Genomic DNA, 26,134 nt, shown 5'->3' with positions numbered 1-26,134 from the left:
CTGGTGCAAGGTGATTGTGTGACTACCGTGGAAGGCTCAGGCCAACAGGTGATGCATGAAGAGGAGGGAGGGCATGTCGGGGAGGGCAGTTCCAGTAGAGAGGGAGCTAGAGTGGACCCTTCTGAGGTCGATGCAGGATGCATGGATAATGAAGCCGGTGGTAGCGGGGATGAAGAAGCTGGTGACAATGATGACCTGGTGCCGGCGATCCAGTACTTTCGTGGTACTGGGCTGCTGGATTGTGTCGTCGTTGAGTATAACACCTTATCTAACTGGAGATACCAGAATAGCGACATTCAGGTCGGGCAACAGTTTCGTAACAGAGGGGAGGTCATCCACTTTATTAGCAACCATGCTATAATAACAAGAAGGGACCACAAGTGCGCCCGGTCTAACCCTACGGAGTATGAGGTAAGGTGTACCAAGCACCCGAATTGCCCTTACTTCGTACGAGCACATCAGCCGAAATATGAGAACTATTTTGTGATCAGTAGACACACCCCACATACATGCAGCGAAGAGGCTATTAGGAATGTGAGCCACGCCGTTGATGCGAGGTTCGTAGCCCAACTCCTCATCACCCTTATTGACACGAAAATTTGTTTGTCGCCAAAATCGATTATGGGGGAGGTGCACACTAAGACTGACATGCTTATCAATTACCACACCGCGTGGCGAGCGAAGCAGAAGGCGTTGAAGATGCTGTTTGGAAGCTTCGAAGAGTCATATAACTATGCTCTGAGGCTGCTGCAGAAGATTGCCATGACGAATCCAGGGACTCAGTGGGCCATGGTGGATGAACCGATCAGGCTAGATGATGGGTCATATAGCACCACTGACCGATACCTCATTAGGTTATTCTGGTCCTTTGGACAATGCATCGAAGCATTCAGGCATTGCAGGCCGGTTGTATGCGTGGATGCTACATTTCTGAGTGGCAAGTTTCATGGTACCCTTATAACAGCAATGGCGGCGGATGCAAATAATCAGATCATTCCTCTGGCCTTTGCAATGGTTGAGAGTGAAAACAATGATAGCTGGATGTGGTTCCTCACCTTGGTGAGGACACGTGTCGTGGGAAATAGGGAACGAGTTTGTATCATCTCAGACGCAACAAGGGCATTCTGCATGCGTTGGACGTGCTGCATGATAGCACAAACTGTTCCATTGCATGGCCTGATGTGGAGAGAAGATGGTGCATGCGACACTTGGGCGCGAACTTGTACACAAGGTACCGCAGCAAGTCGCTTGTAAAGAGATTCAAAGGGCTATGTCTTCAGAACCAGCAGACGAAGTTCAACGAGATATGGAGAGAGTTAAATGAGACCACTCACAAGATGATGGCAGACCAGCAAGCAGGGGAGGATCATCTGCGGACGCAAATGGTTGGGGGCCAAACTATCGTTAGTCGTTCACGTGGTACGTTTAGCCAGTGGATAGCGGGGAAGCCGGTGGAGCGTTGGGCCCTAATCCATGACACTCACGGTGCCAAGTTAGCGCATAGAATTGTAGTGATCATATTGTACCGATTCTTATGCAAATAGCCGTTCTAAAATTATTGTATCCCATGTTAGGTACACCATCATAACAACGAACATAGCGGAGGCGTTCAACAATGTCCTAAAGGGAGTACGGGGCCTCCCATTGTGTGTCATTATTGAGCTCACATTCTACAGAACGGCGAACTACTTTCAAGACCGTGGTAATGCTGCTATGAAGTGCAGCACGCGCTTCACACCTAAGGTGGAGCAAATCATATCCAGAAGGAGGAGCAAGGCACACTTTCATCGGTCGAGGATCTACGACCTGACCAACAATGACTTTGAGGTCATGTGCCACCGTAGGTATGCTTCAGGGTATAGCGCAGGGGATACCGTGCAGCAATGTCAACTTGGGCCTAACGAGGTGAAGTGCACATGCAATAAGCCAAAACTGCACCATATCCCGTGCTCGCATGTCTTAACCACTTGCAGGGACATAGGTGGCAATGACGGATCACAGTACGTATCACCGTACTTCACGATCGATGCATTGAGGAGCACATGGCTTCCAAAGATGCGGTCCTTTAACATCGGAACCAACTACAAAGCGATCGAGGGGCATAAGTGGGTACCTTATCCACGAGCACGACGCACAGATCCTGGAAGGCCTAGATCTACGAGGCTGCAAGGTGACATGGATGAAGCATATGCTGTTGACGGCCTACACAGGTGCAAACTTTGCAAACAACCTGGCCATGACAGGAGGACTTGCCCGACCTGTCAGTAAACTATCATGCCACTATCGAACTGAACTGTATTAGAGTCTTTGCATTTTATTTTCTTCTTAGAAGCTATTCGTAGACATGGTTTGTATTGTAAAATGTTATTCACCTGTTAGTTGTACTACTTATTTTGTAATATATCGTCGCCGTTGAGTAGCCAGTGCAATTTTTCATGACACATGTATTATTGACTTTAATGTCGAGGTCATCCCTATTATGTATTATTCACTGTATTGTTAATGTAATAAATTCTCATTTATTTAATGTTCGTCAAATAATTATGCCATATACCTTTGTTTATTGGTTATTTCTTAATCATTTTTACATATTACTTACGATATTTCTTGAATATTTATGTTATTTCTATTATGTGGTTGGCACTGTACCCCTTTAGATAAGAAGTGACCACATGACTCTGCTTTAACTATGAAATGACAACACCTCTAGCAACAACCATTGTATTGTTAATGTAATTTTTATTTATTTATTTTCTGTTTCTTAAATATTCATGGATCCGTGTTTTGATGCAGAGATAGAGCGTTACAGTCAGTGATCAATAAATCTATGGCGGGATCCTCTAGTACAGGCTTTCCATGGACACCTTCAACGATCGCTATAGCACTTAATGCCTCCTTACAGGTTGTGCATGAAGGAAACGATGATCCCTTAAAGGAGAACAACATAATCCAAGCCATGGCCAAATTGCATGCAAGACCCATATGTTCTAGGTTAACCGCTCCGCTCCAACGTGTAATCACCGAGGACCTTAGGGCCCTCTTGCATCAGCGGCGTCAAATGTATCTCAGGATGCGCGAACTGGCCGACCATCCTTCTGTGATAGGTTTCTCTAGGAGGCACAGAACGATACTGATGTTGCCGGACCAGTATGCATCCCATATTCAGGTTCGTCATTTTCTATTTGGTCACCCTACTTATCTTATTTCTATTGATTCGAATGCTCCTCTTCTGCATCAGGCGTTCCCGGAAGACGAACAGTTGATCAACAAAGAAATCTCACACTTCTTGGCGATGTATATGCTCTTCGGCGGGGGTGTGATGCCTGGTTCGCGTAGAAGACGACGACAGTCAGCGAACCTAAGGGGTACAGTGACGACCTCTACGAATCATCCAGATAATGACGAGGAAGAAGACGATGACAATTTCATGCCCCCAATGCCTCGACGTTCCAGCAGCAATACAGGAGAAGGTTCTAGGAACACTGCAAGAGGACGTTCACGCACAACATCGAGATGCCGTACAACCGACAGGGAAATAGGACGTGGTACTACCGTGATACCTCAAGATGATGATGACGACGACGATTTCATGCCACAACGACCCCGTCCTCCGAGGCTTCCATCTCCGGAGGACACTGATGACCCTGAAAATGATGATGGATTTGCTCGTACTCATTTTTACAACTTTCCAGAACCACCTCGGAGATGACAACCATCTTACCCGGATAGCTTTGACCATCACACCTGGAATTCTTACGCTAATTTGCGTCGCCATTTTCCTTCGCCCTGAGCATCTATTGTAACCCTGTATATTTTCTTTCCTTAAGGCATGTTAGGTTTAGCAGCGGCATGTTATTATGTTCTTTAGGCGTATCGTACATGATAATGTTTGTTGTTGTCCGCTCTTTATGTGTAGGTCTATTCGCACTAAGACGAAAAACCCCATGTTACATGTAATCTTCATCATCGTATGTAACCTCTGTACCGGGTTCCATGCTACTTATGCTTTACAACTACTATTGTTACCTCTGTACCGAGAATTTATTACATTAATAATACAGTGAATAAGACATAATAGGGATGACCTCGACATTAAAGTCAATAATACATGTGTCATGAAAAATTGCACTAGCTACTCAACGGCGACGACGCCTCACGCAATCCCCAGGAGTGTAAGCGTCTGGCGGGTGTTGGGCTCTCATCCCAACAGCCTGCGCAGGGCCCTGCCTCGCGTGCTCTTGCTCGTCATCATCATCTTCCTGCCCTGTGGGACCCCCACCGAACGTGTATCCCGCCCCACTAACTCGGCCCTGCATGTACCATGCCGAAGGATCCTCGTGCGGAAGTGTGGACGGCCCTAGAACGTGCTCCGATGGAGTCCAGTGTGCCGAAGGCTCGCCATGCTGGTACCAATGTGAACTTCCAGGTTCATCAAGATCTTGGGAGGACTGTCCACCGAGTAGATCAGTGAAGGTGGCAGTCGCATGCATTGCAGCATCCCAGTCAAAAGCATTATTGTCGCTCCAGCAAGGGGTCTGCTGCGTGCAGTCAACGATATCCTCCTGATGAGTAGATGCTGCAACCAGAGGTGTCATCGTAGCCGGAGGTGCCAGTGAACCCAGCGTAAACTGCACGGGCGCAGGAGGTTGCGTGCACTCCTCGGCCTCAGCACCGGAACATTTGACATGACGCGCCGAAGCTGAAGATGCATGTCGTGACTGTGCCCAGACGGGTTCCCCACGGGCACTAGATGAGCACCTGCTGTGGGAGGAACGGGACGGGTCCATGGCAGGTTGGTCGTACCCCCTCCATTGCGGGGCACACCCACCTAGACCACGTATAGCATTTAAGAAGCGGGATCCTCTCGTCCTCATGTACTCCCGGAGAGGGTTACGATCCCTCCGCGATGATGACCCGCTTGGTTCCCCACAAGCTTGATCCGCCTGCGTATGCATCTCATACGCCTCTTCAGTCTGTATAAGATGAGGGGCATGTCAGTAATACAGAGATTTTCCAAAGAAAACCATTATAAGTAACGCATCAATTACCACAACATGAAGTAGGCGGGCACGATCCTCGGGGAAGGGTCTGGGGCTCAGTTGTACAGGTCCGCTGAGTAAGGTGGCATGCGTGCGCGGATGGTACCAAGCAAGGTAGTCCCAGTATGTGACCTCGTCGTATTGTCTAGCAGTAATGATGACATCCACCGCGGTTGACTCCGTCCAACTCCGTATGTAGTCGGCATTCTTGGATGCCCAGTTCTGCGTGCCTCTGCTTCCCTGTGAGCTCCTCCTGTACGTGACATAAACAGTTATAATTTGTTAACATGGATAACCAATGTACTAAGGCAACATACAATAACAAACTTACTCGTGCGCCTGTCCGGTGTCTCGTGGTGGTGGTATTAGCACCACCTGTTGGTACTTGAACTGCCTCTGTACACGTTCTGGAGAATATACTTCCACGCAGTTCATGTACAACAAGAAGCATGTGGTCAACCATAAGTCTGCATCACGGCTACAAGAGGATGCGAGGAGTCCACCATCTGCAATTTCTTTCACTCGTGCCATATGCCATGGATCCCACTCCACGAGATCAGCGCTGAGGACGTCCAGGTCACTGTTCACCCGGGAGTAGTTACCATGGTCTTGCTGCTGACTCCATCTCAGCCTGGCATGAATCCACCGATACCCCATCGTCGGCCTTATGTCATCTGCAATGTCATCGGAGATGTGCACTGGGTAGTAGCATTTGAGCACCCAAGGTCTGCAAACCGGGAGGTACTTCCAACTCCATAGCTGTAAGAGGTGTAGGCACCCTGTAATAGTTGCCTTCCTCTTTATTCGTTGGGTTGCATCACACAATCCTCTGTAGGTTGCAGCCAACACTGCAGATCCCCAACTGTAAGATGTAGGCTCATAAGGATGTGACGCGAGGTGGGCCACTAACCATACAATATGGGGGACGACATAATCGCCTGTCGTGTTGCATAACATGATGCCTCCGAGCAGGACGTATAAGTACACCTCATAGTGCTGCATAAGTGTAGCCTCATTCGCATCCAGTGGGCATGGACCGAACTGTGGCAGCCCATGAACCCAGGACATGGAGAGGCCAGCATCCTTCCCGTCGTATTGCACACCAAACCTACAAGATACATATGGTCAATAAAGCTTTAATAGCACTATAATATTTGAAGTGCATTACATAACAAATAATTACCTATCCGCAACATAACCCTTCCACTGCTCCCTTGCGGGTCACGAAACTATTAACGGGGCGCCTCTGATTGGCAGCCCAATCAGCATGGCCACGTCCCTCAATGTTACAGCCATCTCACCAAAAGGAAAGTGGAACGTGTGCGTCTCAGGACGCCACCGGTCGACGAGACCTGTGAGCAGTGCCTCATCCATCGCAGGCAGAGGTGTCATGCCACTGCCCGCCATGGGAGCTCCGGCCATCATGAGAGCGAAAGGTAGTGGTCCTGCCCGTGCGAGTGGCTCGTGGAATCGAGGGTCTAACTCCTTAATCTTGTGAACACTCCGGGCTCGCAACGGACCCAACTGCAAGAGGTATCCAATACATGTACAGAGTTAGTTCAAAATTATCGTGGCAATGAAATAGCACATATAAACGTGATACCTGCTGCCCTGTGAAAATCATCCTTCCCCTATGGTTCTCGTCGTACCGCTGCTGAAGAAGCTCGGGAAGATCACCATGAACCATGATAATGATTTAAGGCTTCATGGTTCAACAAATAGGTGAGCAACAAATTAGAATATATTACAAGCTTTGTGATATTGTATCTGCTAAACAAAGGTACACATAATTTTTTCTAATTTTACCGGATAATGACATTCATATAATTATACTAAGGACACAATCTAATTACAATGCTGAAAGAAATTCATGATATCAAACTAATTAAATAATCTAATTATATAGACTAATCAAATTCATATAATCAAACTAAGCATTGTAATTAATTAATCTAAGTACTCTAATTTATCAAATAATCTAATTCATATAATCTAATTAAATAAACTAAGTGATCTAAGTACTCTAATTAAATAATCTAAGTAATCTAATTACGTAATTAAATACTCTAATTTGTATAATCTAAGTACTCTAATTAAATAAACTAAGTACTCTAATTAAATAATCTAAGTACTCTAATAACGTAATTAAATAATCTAATTCATATAATCAAAGTATTCTAATCTATCAAATTAATATAATTAAACAAATATAATTGAACGGATTAAACAATCTACTTCCGAAAGAACTAATCTACTTCGGAACGGACTAACCAAATAAGCTAATTACTCTAAATACTATTACTAACCTAAGTATTAACTAGGTAATCTAAGAACTAACCGGTACGAAAGTGAGCGCTCTCGAAGTGTTAAACTGGCGCTGCTGCTGCTCGCGTTGCTCCTCTTCTGCTGCTTCCTATACTCGAGCTGCTGCTCCTCTGCTGATACTCCTCGCGTTCCTCCTCTGCTGCTCCCTTCTCTTCTCCCTTCTCTGCTCTGCTGCTGCTCCCTCTGGTGCTCCCTTCTCCTCTACCAGCGACCTCATTTTATGCAGCAGCACCGACACCTCTACGCGCCGCACGCAACCAAAGCAAAGATGAGACATGTTTTGGAATGAGCACATGCATGAAAAAATCACCAGCCCAAAGCATCACGGGTGCTAAAGCAAAAATATGATTGACGTGACGCGGCCAAAAGACTCGACGGGACGTCGGCCAGCTGATTTCGGCAACTCAGGTGCCGAATACGGCACTGTTGACCGTATTCGGCACCTCAGTTGCCGAATACAGGGAGATTTCGGCAACTGAGGTGCCGAATACGGTCAACAGTGCCGTATTCGGCACCTGAGTTGCCGAAAGCTGTGGGGCCGGGGTGTTTTCGGAATTTGAGTTACCGCAAGCCAATTTTTGGATTTTGAGTTACCAAATACGAGTGCTAGATTTATAAATACGTCGACATGTTGTCTAATTTCGCAAATACGGCCATGTATGTTGTCTAAATTTCCAAATTTGCCTCACCTAACTAGTGAGTCAGTATATATAGATGTACCCAGAATCAATAGATGAGAATCTACGGTGTCATGGTAAATATGATCGAAAGGAAGTGTATTATCTTCGTGTATTAGCTAGCACTATCAAAAAAATAGCAGTAGCACATCACGTCACAGACTGTTATTTAAAAGCTATGACTGATACATTACATACAGACGGTTGACATGACAAAGTATTTGTGATATCCCAAACGTCTAAGAGAGAGAACACACTTACGGTTTTACTAAAAGGACGTATATGTGTTGACGGCTCTCAGACATATATGGTTTTTCTAAAAAATCATCTGTATGTTATTGAATGATAGAGACGTCTCTGTATGAAAAACCGTTTGTGTCTAATAGCCATCTACACACAGATGACCTTTTAGTAAAATCACCTCTGTGTTCTCGCTCTCCTAGACATAGATGATTTTTATAAATATTCATCTATGTCTAGATGATCAACACAAATTGGTTTTATAAGTATCTGTGTGTAGTATATATTTGAGAATTCATAAATATTCATACAAAGTTGGATCAAGAAACTGTTCTATGAAAATTGTATTTTTTGACGAGATCTTTAGCTTTGCAGTTTATAACTTTTTCATTTGAAGTTTTAGACAACAATGGTCAACACTATGTCAAATTGACACATTAGTGATGGGTGATAACAATTATTAGTAACGGTCCCATACTTGTCACTCTAAATATGTCACTAATGACAGTCACCAGTTATGGGTTATAGTTGAGATCCGACATTAATGTGCATTTCCTATGGCCTATAGGGGCATGTAGCCCGACACTAATGGTGTAACGATATTGATGGGTATACACAAACCTGTCACTAATATTTCATTATTAGTGATGGGGTTTAGGAAGACACCCGTCACTAAAGATAATCATTAGCGACGGAGTTCTAATGGAAAGCAGTGATGGAGTTCTGAAGGACGTCTGTCACTAATGATTAACCTTGGTGACATGTGATAGCTTCACCCGCCACTAATGTGTTAAGCCCCATCCTTAGTTTTTCCTATTTCTTGGCTACATCCTGAAGCAAAGTCAGGATTTGGCAGCCATCTTCTCCTGCAAATATATTCACTAGCAAACTTATATATGCATTAGCAATCACATCCACCAGCAAACATATCCATAAGCAAACATACACCATATCGACATCAGGTTAAACATCGAGGTCACTTAAGTTTAAAAATAGCGTACATAAGTCAAACGGGGAACCATAAGTTGAACAGAGGGACAATTGTGTATATCAAGAATGCAGTATTATGTGTCAGTGTACCGGGCACCTTCGGATCGTACTTTGGATCAGAGTGATTATACATGTCTAGAGCCCTACATGCAAAGAGAGGTCGATTAGTTAACATTTGGGAAAAGTTTGAAAAGTTCAATATGTAACATAAGTCATTAAGAACTTACTCGTCGAGGATTCCTTTAACCAAAGTATAGTCACATTCTCCCCGTTCACCGTCAGGTCCTACTACTAGTCTTGCTGAATACCAAACCAAGTTTCACTTGGTGGCAATGACCAGTAAGATCCAATGACCACCTGCATTGTGGGCGGTCATCAGATAGTCCTTCCTCGAAAAGTGGCTCATTGCCATAGCCACATGTCGCACAACAGATTCCCTATCATGTTGCATCACTGAGACTGTCATCGTGTGGGGGTCAAGGAATCCGAAGGGCTCCTTCTTCCTCGATTCTTGCACCATGTATCTACATATAAGAAGTTAGTTAGACTGGAGGATTAGTGGTAATAATTAATGAACATCTAGTTTAAAGTACTTATAATGTGCAACATCATAATAACCCCACATCCATGCCATTGAGGTTGAAGAGGTCATATAAGTCATTGAAGTCCACGAGGAAGTAGTTGTCCCCATTCAAGAAGTGATGGTTTTGGTATTGGATGATAACATAACTCTTCTTCGCTCTACAGCCTTGCAGGTAGTAATTATGCAACTCAACACAAGGTTGTATCACCCTCCAAAGTGGATCTGCCATTAGCAAGGGCTTCCCAAGCTGGAATTTTGGGTCAGCCTTAGTTAAGCTGCCCGTATGTCACGTTTCTTGACGATTGAGTCCTTACCATATGGCTTAAACTTCTTCAGCATCTACTTCTTGGAGCCTGACTTGGACTTTTTCTTCTTCTCTGTGCTGCCCTCTGGTTGCCTAGCTAGAGACGACGGAGTGGGCCAAGGCGACTCAGCTGGCTCGTCTCAAGCCTGAGTTTGGGATAGGGAACTCGGTTCACTTGAATGTCCAGGCGGATCACTCCTAGATGGTTCTTTGTGCACCAAGATGGCCCCCTATTCCATTGGATCCTTTGAAGACGAGCTTGCCCCAGTTTTTAGATATCGTCATTGGGAAGGACGTGCAAATTTGTGTCCACAACATTGATATGTATAAAATCCACGAAGATCATAGTATAGCCAGGACGTATCGGGACCGTATGTAACACCTGGACCTCTGGGTGCACGTGGCCCTTTGTAGTGTCAATTTGGTAGCCCCCAGGTCTTATGACCAGCGAGCATGGCATGGGCCCATCAAAAAGGTCTATAGTATCTGGCTCTATGGATGAAGAGAAGACAAGTTGTTCGACCTTCCTGGAGGCTTGAGTACTCTTGTGTCCGGCAATGGGGCTATCACCTGCTGGTGCACAAGGAATTACAACTCCATGTGTCGTAAATGTTTGCAGAAGCTCTTGATAAATGCTCAAGGAGATTGACTCAGTCAATGCTTGCACATCGATTGCACCCAACCTCTTCCTCTTCTTAAACATCCCGACATGTTCGAGGAAGCCTAACTTCCAGCCCTAGGAACTAGACACGCCTCGAATGCGGCCTGGGTGCTCAGGATTTCCCACCGCACTAGATATCTCATCATGTTCCATGAACTAGGTGAATGAACCTTTGGATGATTGGGTTGCTATTTATTTCACCTTTTCAGCGATTACCTCAGTTTCACTGGATTTGAAGGTGATTTCTCCACTATCTGACAGCTTACCCCTCGCTCGCAAATATGATTGTGATCGTCCTAGGAATTGCAACCAAGGATTCTCGCGGCCTTTGTCGACTAACTTTTCATCCTCCGCTGATATTTCTCCCTTTTCCCCATGCACCTAGTTGTACCCAAAATTGTGGTTCTATTTGTCCTTTTCCAAGCTGTTTCAACCAAGGTTCTGATGTTTCATCAAGCTATTTCTTTGCTAAATCTCATTTTTGAACGCCTCTGAGCTCTTCAATGCCACAAAAGCTTTAAAATCCTCCATTTCATATATGGTACTTGATGAAGGGCTCCAACCATTTTGTCATATACTCATTCACAAGCTTGCTCTTGTGGCTTCTACAAAGTTTGGTGATCATTTTCCTAGCAGCCCTAAAACCTTTCACCTTCATGTTCTCCGAGAACTCCAGAAATATATTGACTCCATCATTGAACAAGGTGTTCTTTTGAGCCATAGTGAGGTTATCGAACTTCAGAAGGGTCAATGGCACCCTCTCCCAAACATTAAGGCATGCAAGCTTTCGCAACCTCTGTAGAGCCTTCTTCTCTGCAGACATGTCATCATCATCGATTTTCGTGATGGTAATCTTATTCATGAACCACTTTGCTTGTGTCCTTGACCTTTGTACTGTTGCTCTACTGGGACCTAGTTACGCAGACATTTGACTGACTGGAAGCTTATCCTTTTTCAGAGGATCCCGATGAAGACTTGTAGGCAGACATCTAATAGATACAAGTATGTAGATGCAATTGTATTAGTAGTAGTAACTATATACACTTTTAGGATTTTTCTATAAAAATATTATATACTTCTTATCTAAGACGAAAGATCCTAGCTAATTTGTTCATTGGCAAATATAGGTCCCAATCCCATTCGGGTATCTGTGTCTCGAGTAGGTTTCTATGCTCTTATACGGTTCTAGAGAAAAATTTTGGCAACATCTCCTCACTGCTCTCCAGATACACATCTTGACAACGAGTCAAGAGGGTGTGTATCAAGCGAACAATAAGGAGATGTCATTGAAATTCTCTCTAGAACCATATAAGAACACAAAAACCTACAACTCGGGCCACATATCGTCGAACTGTCCAAAGTTCGCGGACAATTCAGAAGGATCTTCTTATAAATATGATGAGTTGCCAAGTCATATTTTGAATCAAACACTCATGAACGGGAGACGTAGGTTACACAAACCGGGATCACTTTTAGGATTTTCTTACAAATTTAGTTTTAGCCATCATGAACTTGTTATGCAATATGCATACATATAAACAAGAATATATGACAGCAGATAAACAAGAATAAAAATTCATGTATACTATCTGGACTGAACATAAGCAAGAATACTAATATTTCATAAAAGAAAGCATTCATAATCATTTGTACTATCAGGACTGAACAACAGGTGTGAAGAACTAAAATGAGAGTTCTCAAAATGTTATGTGCAATTGGCTCCAAGATAGCAAGTGTCCTGCCGCCTAACTGCACCTTGTGAATCATCATTAACTAGGCAACCCCAAGATTTCAACTAGCTTGAACTTATACTGTTTCTCTAGTGTAAATAATTCCACAAAAGAGCTGCTACTATGTAAAATTATGGATTAAGATTCAGAACTGATATCAAAGACTACTGCACCACCGCAACTCTTTCATGTTATCACAGTTGAGAGAGTAAAAGTGCAACAAATAATCTAGAAACCCCAACAAGTTCACGTCCATTGTACTCGAATGGTTGCCCAGTTTCAGATCACGACTAAGATCATTGAGCAATTAAATTCAAACGTGAAGGATAAGAAGCATTACCGAGCTACGCTGAACAAGCAAGTAGTACAGCACCAAAGCAGGAAGATGAAGAAGAATCACAAGCACATATCGCCCAATGGGGAGCCAGGAGAGGAGGGGGAGGGTGGGGGTAAAATGCATTATCAAATTGCTCTGTTGTGAAGCCATGCTCGCCGGTGGCGCAGACGCGGTCCTTGACGTAAATCCTTGGCACTCTCCAGGAACGTTGCCTCCTCCCCCACCATCTATTTCGAGCGGGCGCGATCCTTGACGTGGATCCTATGTCTTCATATCCTTCTCCGGCTCTAGCTCCTTCTCTGAGAGGCATCACGATCGTCGGCTGCGTGGGGAAGGTTGGGGCTCCGAGGTCGACGGAGGGGAGCCCGATAGCAACGTCGTGCTTCGGGCGATGGGTGTTGATGAGGAGGGGGTGATGGCATCGAGGAGGATGAGGCCACGAGCATCGAGGAGGAGGGGCCGGTGACGGCAAGAAGGAGGGAGTGGTGGCTGTGGAGGAGGAGGCGTCGGATATGGACAGGAGAGGCGGCGACGTCGGGACTTTGGCAAATGGAGGAGAGCTAGGGTTTTGGCCCCATTTTATATAGGCAGGTCATTAGTGACAGGTCGTAACTTCAACTTGTCACTGATTGTAACACCTAGTTTTAAAGGAACAAAACCGAGCACAACACATGTGTGCCGGGATCAAGTTTCATACATGTGCTACATCATCAGTGTATCATCACAGTGCCAATATTACAATAATGATATTAACTTATTACAAAAGTGATGAGCCCATGGCTCCTTCGGATACGATCAATACCGCCAATAATCCTCAAATCATACAAGATCTGATTACATGAGCATGTGCACGACAATTAGACCACCAGGTGAACTTGTTTCTTACTATTCATGCTTCCTTGGATGAATTACTACTAAATTCTTGTGATGTTTTATTGCTTAGGAACGTGGTAGAAGCACCAAAACCTTACCCGGATGTCACCCCTTGAAGGCCAAGTATACTCGGACACGAGGCTGAGCTCTAGTTGTGGTCCTGGTCGAAGTCGTGATCGTGGTCAAAGTCGTGGTCGTGGTCGTGGTCGAGTCGCAGGACAGCACATCAGTAAAATGAGCATAACTCTCTCATACAAAGTCCGTTTTAAGCAATCTTGGACATTCTGGAAAGATTATGATGAGCCCTTTCCAAAATATATAAGCTCGACCAAATATTCCTTATAGTTTAGTTAGAGGCAAAGAAATAAGGTGCTACACCACCGAATCAGATCCTGTTAGGTCTTGTAATCGTGTCGGGGTCGAAGTCCAGGTTGTGCATGCCTCTTTCCACGGCTGCAGCACCCTAGGTCGACCTCCTCACATCCTTCCTATATACACACAGTAGCCAACATAATTTAGGCTGGGGTTTAGCTTAGATTATTCTGTTTCAGACAGTTTCGCATCTACCTATTCTTCATTGGTAATTAGCAATATTCAGATTGCATCAACCTGTTCTTACTTGTGTTCTCGATTCGCTTGCAGGAAAATCCTTCTTGGCATGGTCAACTGCGTCTTGGTACGATTGATAACCACAGAGTAGTGGTGTAGTGGCTGCGAGGGTTCTCGATCTGTTTTATTCGAAGCTATCAATATCGATGCTCCATCAATTGACTTATCATATTACATTTCGGAAGATCGGGCAAATGCCCATCAAGTGGTATCAGAGTCTCGGTTGCCCGTTAGGTAATCTCAGTTATCCCTTTTATTTCGTTGTTTTCTATTACCTAGAGCCCAGAATATTGTCCCACAAAAATATTTGGATCTTAGTTTTTTCGCTATCCAAACCACTTTGAGCTTTTCACAATTTTGTTTTTAGTTTTTGCGTTGTTGAGTTTGAATCCATTGTTGGTGTCTTTGTTGCTGGTCGAGTCATTGTGATCTAGTTTCTAGTGTCGAGTCTTGCTGTTTAGTCGTCGTGTATCTCGGTCTGGCCTTGTTTGCTATAGTAGAGATTGTGTATCCACTCAAGTTCGACCACTAGTCGAGTCGATCATCAATTCGTATTTGACCACTAGTCGCTTTAACCATCTACTCGAGTGGGACCACTAGTCGAGTTGACCATCAACTTGTGTCTGACCAGTCATTCCGACCACCCACTCGGGGTCTAATTAGTTACTCCGACCACCCACTCGGGGTCCCGACCAGTCATTCGACCACCCACTCAGGGTCCGACCAATCATTCCAACCACCCACTCGGGGTCGGACCAGGCACTCCGACCACCCACTCGGAGCCCCAACCAGCCAATCTGACCACCCACCTGGGGTCCCGACTAGTCACTCCGACCACTTAGTTGGAATCGCCCACCTTCTTGGATCCGACCATCCTTTAGGGTTCAACCACCTAGTCGGATTCAACTATCCACTCGTTTTTGCCTCCACAATCTAGTCGGAGTATATCTTTTTCTGGTTGCTCTCAGACACCACCATACACTCATCATATTGAGCATTGTTCGACAAAGTTCGAATAGCAATTCATAGCGGAAACAGAGGTAGCCAGAGTTCAGAGAGAGAGAGAGAGAGAGAGAGAGAGAGAGTTTTTGACGTACGTACCTCACTGGTCTTAGAAAAGGTAGTAGAAGAGTTTTTGAGTTTGTGTCACACTCGCAAAAAAAAGCAAGCAAGAAGCAAAGAGTGTCAAAAAAAAGAAGAAGCAGAGAGTGCAAAAAACGGGGATCGAATTCAAAAAAACAGAGAGAGAATCAGTTTGCATTGCGAATTTTATTCCTTTGTGCTTGTGTCTATTATAGTTCTCGGCTTGCTTGAGCTAGTTCTAGGAATGTGTTCGGGCCAGTAACTGTGACGAGTATTGTGGACTTTTATTCAGCTTTGCTAATTTGATTTCAATTATTACCTTTCCTTGCTACTAAATATTGTCTATCCAAGCTACACATTCTCTCGATCAGAACGATTTCTCCCCTTGCAACTACCTCACTCGCACCCGATAAGGTATCACGAACCAACCACCGGTTGTGCCAACTGCGGTGTTTGGTAAGAACACTTGCAGGAGCGTGGTAAGACGCTTGAGAGTGTGTGACTCCACCTCCACCTCCTAGTAGTCGATAGGGATAATTTATCTTTCATTGTGTTCTATCTTCGACTAACCATAGCAGGAGAAACATCGAATGCGAAAGAGTGTGTTTTGAGGGAAGAACTCACAATATTGTTGGATGATCATCGACAAACTATTAATGATAAAATTGACAAGAAGCTTGCGGGAACCAATACCACTTTGCAACGACTCAATGAAAGCATTACAATGCAAAATACACGCTTTGATCGATTGGTTAATCCGCCACTGAACAATGGTCGAGTGGATCCCCATGGTGCAGCCTATGAACAAGAGGAGTCCGTCGCGGATGATAAAATTTTGAGACAAGAACGTGACGCCTCTGATGAACAACAAAGGAACCGATTGAACTTCAACCGTCAAGATATGAGAGGTAATAATTTTCAGCAACATAACCCACGTATTAATGATGATCCATTTGCTAAGGTTAAATTTACTATACCATCTTTTGAGGGTGCTTATGATGCTGAAAGGTACTTAGATTGGGAGATGATGGTAGAACAGAAGTTTAATACTCATTTAGTTCCTGAAGTGCATAGAATTAGGCAATCCACTAGTGGATTTAAAAATTTTGCAATCATCCAGTGGAATAGAGTATGCATCGACGGATTAGCTCTTACTACTTGAAATGCTTTAAAGGTTGCTATGAGTAACAATTTGTTCAACCCTCTTTTAAACGTGATTTGCGTAAGAAATTGTAGCGCTTAAACCAAGGTGAAAGATCCTTAGAAGAATATTATCAGGAGCTGCAAATTAGTATGTTACATTGTGATATTATTGAGGATGAAGAGGCTGCAATGGCACGCTTTTATGGTGGGTTAAGGCATGAAATTCAGGATATAGTTGATTAAAAAAATACAATAGTGTTTCTAGATTGTTCCAACTTACATGACTGGCAGAAAAAGAATTGCAGGGATGACAACAAAGGCCAAGGAGCAATTTTGGAAGCACGACCACTTCAAAATCAACACCGGAATAAGTCAAAATAGCCCCATGTTTAGCTACACAGTCTGCTGCCCCCTTCTCGAGTAGGGCATGTTCAGCAGTACCTTTAACACCGTCACACGCTCGCGAGGTAAGAAAATCTGTAAGTGTGCAAGGTCCAACCAAGAGCTCTTCTTCGGTTGCTTCTACAGGTCGATAGACCGAGATTGTATGTCACCGATGCAAGGAAATAGGCCATATCATGAAAGATTGCCCAAGTCATCGAGTGTACATTGTAATAGAAGGCGGTGGATATGTAAGTATTAGTAATGTTGAGGATGAATATGCTCTTGCAACTAACCATGCAGGTGATCAGGATGGTCGTGAGATGGATATCGACCATCAGGAAGTGTTCGATGCCACTGCCACAGAGGATTATCGGATCCTCATTGTGCAGCGAGTGTTAAGCACTCAAATGGAGCAAGCGAAATAGTTACAATGCCACAATTTGTTTCAGATGTTCCTCATAGTCAAGAATTATCGTATTCGAGTCTTTATTGATGGAGGAAGCTGCAACAACTTGGTAAGTTCAGATATGATCAAGAAGCTTGCATTATCGACAAGAAACCATCCTCACCCTTATCATATTCAATTGTTCAACAACAGTGGTAAGGTGAAGGTAATGCAAACAGCTAGGGTGCATTTTTCTATTGGTTCATATGACTGTGTTGATTTCGATATAGTACCAATGCAAGCACGTTCACTTGATCATAGATTTTTGGTTTAGAGACAATTAAGGACTTATATGCTGCTAATTTAGACTTTAAAGAAGTGCTTGAACATTGTAAAGAAGGGAAGACATGAAAAAAATATGTGCTGAATAAAGGATTGCTCTATCATGCTAACAAGCTATGCATTCCAGCTAGTTCCGTTACTCTTTTGTTATTACAGGAGGCGCATGGAGGAGGATTGATGGCATAATTTGGAGCAAAGAAGACTAAAGATGTGCTGACCGCCCACTTCTTTTGGCAAAAGATGAGACGTAACGTCGAGTGCTACGTTTTACGTTGTACCACTTGCAATAAAACTAAGTCTCGCTTAAATCCACATGATCTTTATATGCCTCTTCCTATTTCTAGTGCACTATGGGAGGATATTTCAATGGATTTTGTTTTAGGACTGCCTAGAACAATGAGGGGGAGGGATAGCACATTTGTAGTTGTGGATCGATTCTCTAAAATGGCACATTTTATACCTTATCACAAGAGCGATGATGCTACAAACATAGCTGATTTATTTTTCAGGGAAATCGTTCGACTACATGGAGTGCCCAATACTATTGTCTCGGACCATGATGCAAAGTTTTTGAGTCACTTTTGCAGATCACTATGGAATAAACTAGGGACGAACCTACTATTTTCTACTACGTGTCATTCTCAAATTGATGGTTAAATAGAGGTCGTCAACTACACATTATCGACCATGTTACGACTAGTTCTAAAGAGGAATTTGAGGATGTGAGAAGAGTATTTATCACATATTGAATTTGCTTACAATAGGTTGGTACACTCTACCACCAAGGTAAGTCCGGTCCAGGTAGTGTATGGATTTAATCCCGTGCTCCTATTGATTTACTACATTTTCCTTCTTTTGAAAGACTTAATTTAGATGCTAAGAAACATGCTGAATTTATTCTTAAGTTGCATGAAACAACTAAAAAGAATATAGAGAATATGACTGAAAAGTATAGGATTGCTGGAAGTAAAGGTAGTAAGGAAATAAAATTTGAACCAGGTGATTTAGTTTGGTTGCATTTGAGGAAGGATAGGTTTCCAGAACTAAGAAAGTCAAAGTTGATGTCTAGAGCTGATGGATCATTTAAGATAATTGAGAAAATCAATGACAATGCATACAAATTGGACCTACATGCAGATTTTGGGGTTAGTCTCGTGTTTAACATTTCAGATTTGAAGCCATATTTGGGGGAAGAAGATGAGCTTGAGTTGAGGACGACTCCAATTCAAGAGGGGAAGGATGATGAGCCCATGGCTCCTTCGGATACAATAATCCTCAAATCATACAAGGTCCAACTACAAGAGCACGTGCACGACAATTAGACCACCAGGTGAACTCATTTCTCGTTGTTCATGCTTTCTTGGATGGATTACTACTAAATTCTTGTGATGTTCTATTGCTTAGGAACATGGGAGAAGCACCACAACCGTACCCGAACGTCACCCCTTGAAGGCCAAGTATACTCGAACTCGAGGCTGAGCTCTAGTCGTGGTCGTGGTTGAAGTCATGGTCGTGGTTGAAGTCGTGGTCGTGGTCGTGGTCGAGTCGCAGGACAACACGTCAGTAAAACGGGAATAACTCTCTCATACGAAGTCCGTTTTAGGCAATATTGGACATTCTGGAAAGCTTACGATGAGCCCTTTCCAATAGATATGAGCTCAGCTAAATATTCCTTATAGTTTAGTCAGAGTCAAAGAAATAAGATGATGCACCATCGAATCGGACCCTGTTGGGTCTTGTAATCGTGTCGGGGTCAGAGTCCAGGTTGTGCACGCATCTTTTCATGGCTGCACCACCCTAGTAGCCAACATAGTTTAGGCTGGGTTTTAGCTTAGATTATTTTGTTTTAGACTGTTTCGCTGTTTATCGGTTTGTTGAACCCCAACTCGAGTACTTCATTGGTGATTAGCAATATTCAGATTGCATCTACCTGTTTTTGCTTGTGTCTCGATTCACTTGCAAGAAATGCCTTCTTGGCGAGGTCAACCATGTCTTGGCACGGTTGATAACCATGGAGTAGTGGGGTAGTGGTTTGGAGGGTTCTTGATCTATTCTATTTGGAGCCTTTGGATCATCAACGTTGAAGCTCCACCAATTGACTTATCATATTACCTTTTGGAAGATTAGGCAAACGCGCATCAAAAAGGACCCGAGCAGTGGAACAAGAGAGCTTCAGTGCCAGCGGGTCTTCCATCTTCCACAGGCGTCAACCGGGGGCACATCAGCCTAGAACAAGATCTCTGAGTCAAAGTCATCTTCAGCGAAGGATGCAACTTCATTAACGGCTTCTGAATAGCAGAGGGATGCAAGAAAGGGGACTACAAGTGTGAGTACAAAATGTACTCTGCAATTGTAGGGAAAACATGCTATGGGACTTAAGTCAAGAAAAGGTTAGACATTGGTTAACTGCACTAAGCAACTATGATGTATGACTTCAACAACAGGCATCATATTTACTAAGTGAGGAGACACAACTATGGCAAGGGGAACAACTCATCAGATTCCATCCGACTACCAAGACTCACCAGGTAATTCCATTACCCAGCTACCCAACTAACTATACCAAAACCCTGATCCCAACTAATCATAAAGAAGTCCAAGCCTCTCTTGACCGTGAGCACGGCTGATCGATCAGGTTTATACTCTACAGAGTTTGCACAGCTTTCCCCATGAGTCGTGATTCTCCTATTGCTTCACACTTCCGGGGTGTGGAGTCGGGGTCTCACTACAAGGCCTTTACAAAGATCCCACTGATATGTAGGCACCCACTGAGATTTCACCGCTAACAGATAATTTCATCGCTGCAGAAGCCCCATCTTATGCCACTAAACCGTCGATTGGTGCCCACAGAACCAGAGGGGTGGCTAATTAGTTAGCCAAGCCGTACCCATATAAGCCTCATGATTGTGCGGTTTATCCAGGTTACATGCTTCAAGAATCGGTCCTTAGGATCCCACATAAGAAAAACCACAAACCAACTATGCATTACCCGCACACGTGTATTCTCGCACCATCATCATACAAATATTATGTTGGGATCCTTATACCATGTTGCTAAAAAATTACCATGCCCAATTTTTGTTGCATAATTATTAGTCAAGATTAGTGTTTACCCAACTATGACAGCACTAGCATATCCACCCTTCATTAACCATGACTCATCAACGACGACAAGGAATAATCATACAAAAGCTAGTAAACCCTAACATGAGATTCCAGTTTAGACAAGATGCAATGAAGGAATAAATAGCTACACATGAATCCTAAAATGGGAGAAAGATGTTCAAGGACTCTTTCCTTCAGCTGAGGGTTGCTCGAAGTCTTCACAAACTTGATCTTGCAGATTCCCGAACTGATCACCTCCTAATCGACAAACTGAAAAAAAGCACACAAGGAAAACTACTAAGAATAGTACACCAAATAGTACTAAGACTAGGTAAAAGCCCTATAAAAAGATTCTACACATCGCTACAAACATTTGTGCGTGAAAATCGCCCAAATCGGAGCTACGCAAAAAGTTTATAAAGTTTTGATGTTTCAGGGGCTTTTCTGCAAATTTTACTTGTTTTCCGAGAATAAACCGATTTGTTTTTATGCTGAAAATATTATTTATGATGTCATAAAGTGAATAAGAATTATTTTTCCAAAGAGGAATCTATGGAAAAGGTCCATGGACCTATGGACCATGGCCTGAGGGCCGGTCCATGGTCCACAATGGACTGATTACAAAAGAGTTAAGGGTATGCGATCTGAGCCACACGATGAAGATCGGATGGCTCGAGGTGAATGGGGGTAGACCAGGCGGTGCTGGACATGGCTGGTGACCGGTTGACGGCAGTGCATGGTCGGAACCTCACCGGAGAAGCGGGAAAATGCACATCCGACTATGGAATTCGACGGGGAAAAGCACAAAATGAAGAGGAGGGAACAAGGAGTCTCACCACGGGCTTGTCGATGACAGAGAGGGACCGTGGGAGGCTGGCAACAGAGATGGGCGGTTGGGTGGAGCTCAAGCTCAGTGCGGCGGTGCTCCAAGGGTCGGGAGATGCCGAGAAGCGGCCGGGAGCCTCACCGGTGATCCTGCGATGCCATAGAGGGGAGAAATGGGGTTAGAGGGGGCTCGGCTACGAAGATAGATGCAGCGGTGGAGCTCTTACCAATGACGGGGACGAAAGGCACGGTGATGGTGCAAGAGTGAGGCAGAGAGGGCAAAAGCGGCCAGATGGGGTGGAGAACAAGCGCACGGTGCTCGGAATGGGCTTAAATAGAGAGGTGGGGGCTCGGGGAGGGAGAGTGACACGGCCGAAGCTGTTTCCAAACCGGCGGCCACCTTCCATAAATCGGATTAAAGAACGAAGGAAAGAGGGGAGGGGAACGTGGGCGCAGCATTGATTGGCAAGAAACAACTCGGGGAGGCGCTAGATTTTGAACATGCGATGGGATTTAGGGGCGAAAACAGCGAGCGGGAGGAGGAAGAAGTGGAGCCAGTGGACTCGGGCGTGTGGCTCAGCTCGACGTGGGCCCACACACATAGAGAGAGAGGGCAGGGAGGGAGGTGGCTCAGGGCGGGGCAGGCCGGCTCGGGCGCGGCCCAGCGCTGGGGAGGGGGAGGCGGCCCACGCGGGGAGAGAGGAAAGGAGAGAAGGGGAGGGAGGAGTTGGGCCGGGGAAAAGATGGCCGGGCCAGGCCCAAGTGGGAGAGGGAGGTAGGTGGCTCGGAAAGAAAAGAAAGGGGGGAAGGAGATTTGGGCCGGACTTTTGAAGGAGTTTTGGCCTGGAAGAATTAGGGGATTTTGAAAAGGCTTTTCTTTTATGTTTTGAACCAATTTCAAAAGAGGTTTAAACGAGTGCCTTCTAGCGAACTTTTGCAAAAACTTTTCACTCATAATACCCTATTGCAACTACTGAAGCATGAATGCAACAAACTTAACTACAACCTAAGGTAAATTTAAATTTAGAAATTAATTTCTTTCTATATTGAATAAAACCTATAACTCCTCTTTAAATTCTAGCAAAACTTAAACTATTTGCAAAAATTAAAAATTTAGGGTGTTACACTAATGGCCTTTACATTAGTGACGGAGAAAACAATTCGCACATCACTAATGAGTCTATCACCCGTCATTAATGACCTATTAGTAAATTATCTATATATAATATTATCTAAATTCTTATAAATTCAACAAAATTAATCTAAATTATTATAAATTCATCTAAATTTCAAAAATCTTATAAATTCATCTAAATTAAAAGGTCAACTAAATTCAACTAAATTGAACAAAATTCAAATAAATTCATATAATTTCAAATAAATTCAATAAAAATCAATCAAATTCAACTGAATTGCGGAAAACAACACAATTCATCTAAATTGAAAAAACAATCATATAAATTCATCAAAATTCATCTAAATTCATATAAATCAATACAATTCAACAAAATTCAGCAACATTTGGGGTTACAAATATTACAAATTTTAGGTTACATCGATTAATGCATCATTTGACTTGTACTCGTCATTTTCATGCTTTCTTTACACAGATTCTTTATGGTTGGAACGCAGGTATGGAGTCTTCTCATTCTATGTAACATGTGGCATGACTGCGGTAGCAAAAGTGGAGATTTCATCAAATTTATTGTACTCAGCCTCATCAACCACATTTTAAACTTCGACAATCCATATTTTTCCAGAGAGAACCACATTGAGTTTCTTATTTGCTGTGTCGGTCACAAAAAACACTAGGGAACATGTTTAGCGAGTACAAAAGGTTCATCCTTATATCCAACATTTTGATATTAACGCTAGTGAATTCGTACTTGTCTTTTGTAACACCCTTTGTCCCGTGTACCCAACGGCATCGAAACAGGGGTACCTTAAATTCCATGTAATCCAGCTCCCAGATTTCCTCTATCTGATTGTAGTATGTGCTCATCTGCATGTTGTTATCATAAGCATATATACAGACACCGCTGTTCTGGTATGTGCTTTTCTGATCTTGGGCAATCGTGTAAAAAATTTATTTGTTTATATTGTACCCTTGATATATTGTTATTGTGTATCTAGGGCCCACTGTTATTTTCCTGATCAAATCACTTGTAGGATTACTCGATTGACTGATTCGATCTCAGAACCAAGTGTTGAACCTTTGCATGTTTTGCTTTGTAAGCCAAGCTTTGATCTGCCTTGGATTCTCTTGAAGAAGCTACTGCTTGTGCTCGTCGATATATGGGGACACTTCGCTCATTTGTTGGAACACGAAGAAATGAGCTTGGTCGTATTGTAGCGAAAATGACCCTATTAGACCATGATTGTGATTTTGATGATTAATAATAACATAGTCATTGGGACTAACATTTTTGTCAAGAATATATGCTAGTAGGTCTCATGGATGCAATATATCATGAAGTCACCGCAGTCGGGACAAACTTTGATTGAATTGGAAAAAGTCCTAAGAAGATTTACCCCACCAGAAGGTCCGGTGTAGAGGAGTTTGCACTCACCGAAGCATTATGTCCAGAGACTGATAGCCTCATTGGATAGTCTGGTGAATAGGACATGAACTCACCAGAGTACTTCTGAGAAAGGGGGAGAAGGCTGAGGACCTCACCGGATAGTTCGGTGATCTGTAGTGGGTAACACCGGAGTATTTCCTACAGAGAAGAATGTAAGTGTAGAAGACTGAAGATCAACCCACCGGATGGTTCGGTGCTTGATTTGTGCACACCGGATTATAACACCAGAGTATTTCTTGCAGAGTCAACTACAAGTGTTGAAAAATGAAGAATAACCCACCAGAAGGTCCGGTGCTCTGAGGATGAATGCACCGGAGCATTTTACACAGAGAGGGTGCAAAGGCTTGGATGGCTCAAGATAACTCACCGGAAGATCCAATGATAGATTTAAAGGTACACCTAAGTGTCCGGTGTTCACAGAAGCATTGAATGGAGTTCCAACGACTAGTTTCTAAGGTTGTACTAACCGGATGATCCAGTGTTAGTACTACTGTTCTCACTGGATCATCTGGTGTTAACAGCTGTTCTGAGCTTTTGGGAAGACATCCGAGCCACCAAATTTCTTAAAGTGATAATCCAAGGTGATTAAGCACAAGATTAGAGAGTGTTAAATGCTTATAGGCCTAGAGTTAGTTGTAGCTAGGTGCTTGTGACAGTCCAAATGGCTTGAGCATGTCATTAAGCATCATTAGCATCATGTTTAATTGTTTTGAGCAATTATTAACATGCAATTTCAATTAAACATAAATTGTGAAAATTAATGTTAAGTGGTGCTTTGTGAAGCAACTCACAATATTGCTATGAAACATAGGGCTGGAAATAATTTTAGAAATTAGTCCATGATAAGTTAGGAATATTAGTGATTTTTTCCAAATTTTTGGGAATGATTTTGAAGGTATAAAAATTACCACAAGTTAGAAAAGCTTGCATTTTTGGAGAATTTTTTATTGAAATTGGCTCAGGTATTATTATGGGTCAAATAAGTTACAATGGGTTGCACATAAATTGTAGTTTCATACAAAATTTGTCCCATAATTTTTGGACCACGGGAACGTGTTCTTTTGAATAGAAGAAGTGGGATGGATATTTTTTTTTGCCTACTGTTCATCGCCCATCTCCCTCGCTCTCTCTGCGCTATCTGCCTCTAGCCGCTAGTTTTGTGGACTTTGGAGGCCGGACACCAACGACGTCAGTGCAGCCTTTGTTGACTCCGAGCACGTGGCCATTGCCCTTATCTCCTCCTCTCCCTACCCTCTGATCTCTCTCTCTCACACACACACTCTTGCATCTTCCCGCTGAGCACGCAGAGCAGAGCACGAGCTCAGAGCCACACACACCGTCGAACCAAATTGGTCGAGATGAGATCAAATCTGCCCCAGCCAAGCTCCTCTAAGCATTGAAGGGTGGCGCCAGGGCTTCCACCGAGCCCTCACCGGTAAATTTGGCGCATCTCCCACCGGATTTGGAGGTCGAGCTGCCGTCGTCTTCGTCTCCGATGACTTCACTCCGCACCTCGCCACTAAGCCACCGGACCACAGCTTCTCTGGCCCGACCGAAACTGTAGTGAGCTTCCTCACTCTCCCCTCTATTTTGTGCGCGTGTGCTTTGGCCCTTGGCCCGTCAACGGCGTGGCTTTCCTCGGCGATCGAGCTCCACCGCCCAGGGTCGCACGCCACTGGCCTAATTCTGACCAAGCCCATCGGCTGGCAAGCACACCGTTGGGTACGTGCGTCCTCGTAGAAGCTGTAGCTGCCTTCGTCCGGCTTGATTGCATCGTCGTTTAGCTGCCGGTGAGCTGAACGGACCCGCCACCGTGGGCCGCCGTTCACCACCCACCGAACCTTGCGGTCGACGACATATGCCACTGGCGGATTCCCCTTGGCACGGTGATGCTTGTGCTACCCTCGGCCAGCCAGA

Source organism: Phragmites australis, chromosome 20 (genome assembly GCF_958298935.1).
Source record: "Phragmites australis chromosome 20, lpPhrAust1.1, whole genome shotgun sequence".
NCBI classification, from domain to species: Eukaryota; Viridiplantae; Streptophyta; class Magnoliopsida; order Poales; family Poaceae; genus Phragmites; species Phragmites australis.
This window is presented reverse-complemented; position numbering follows the sequence as displayed.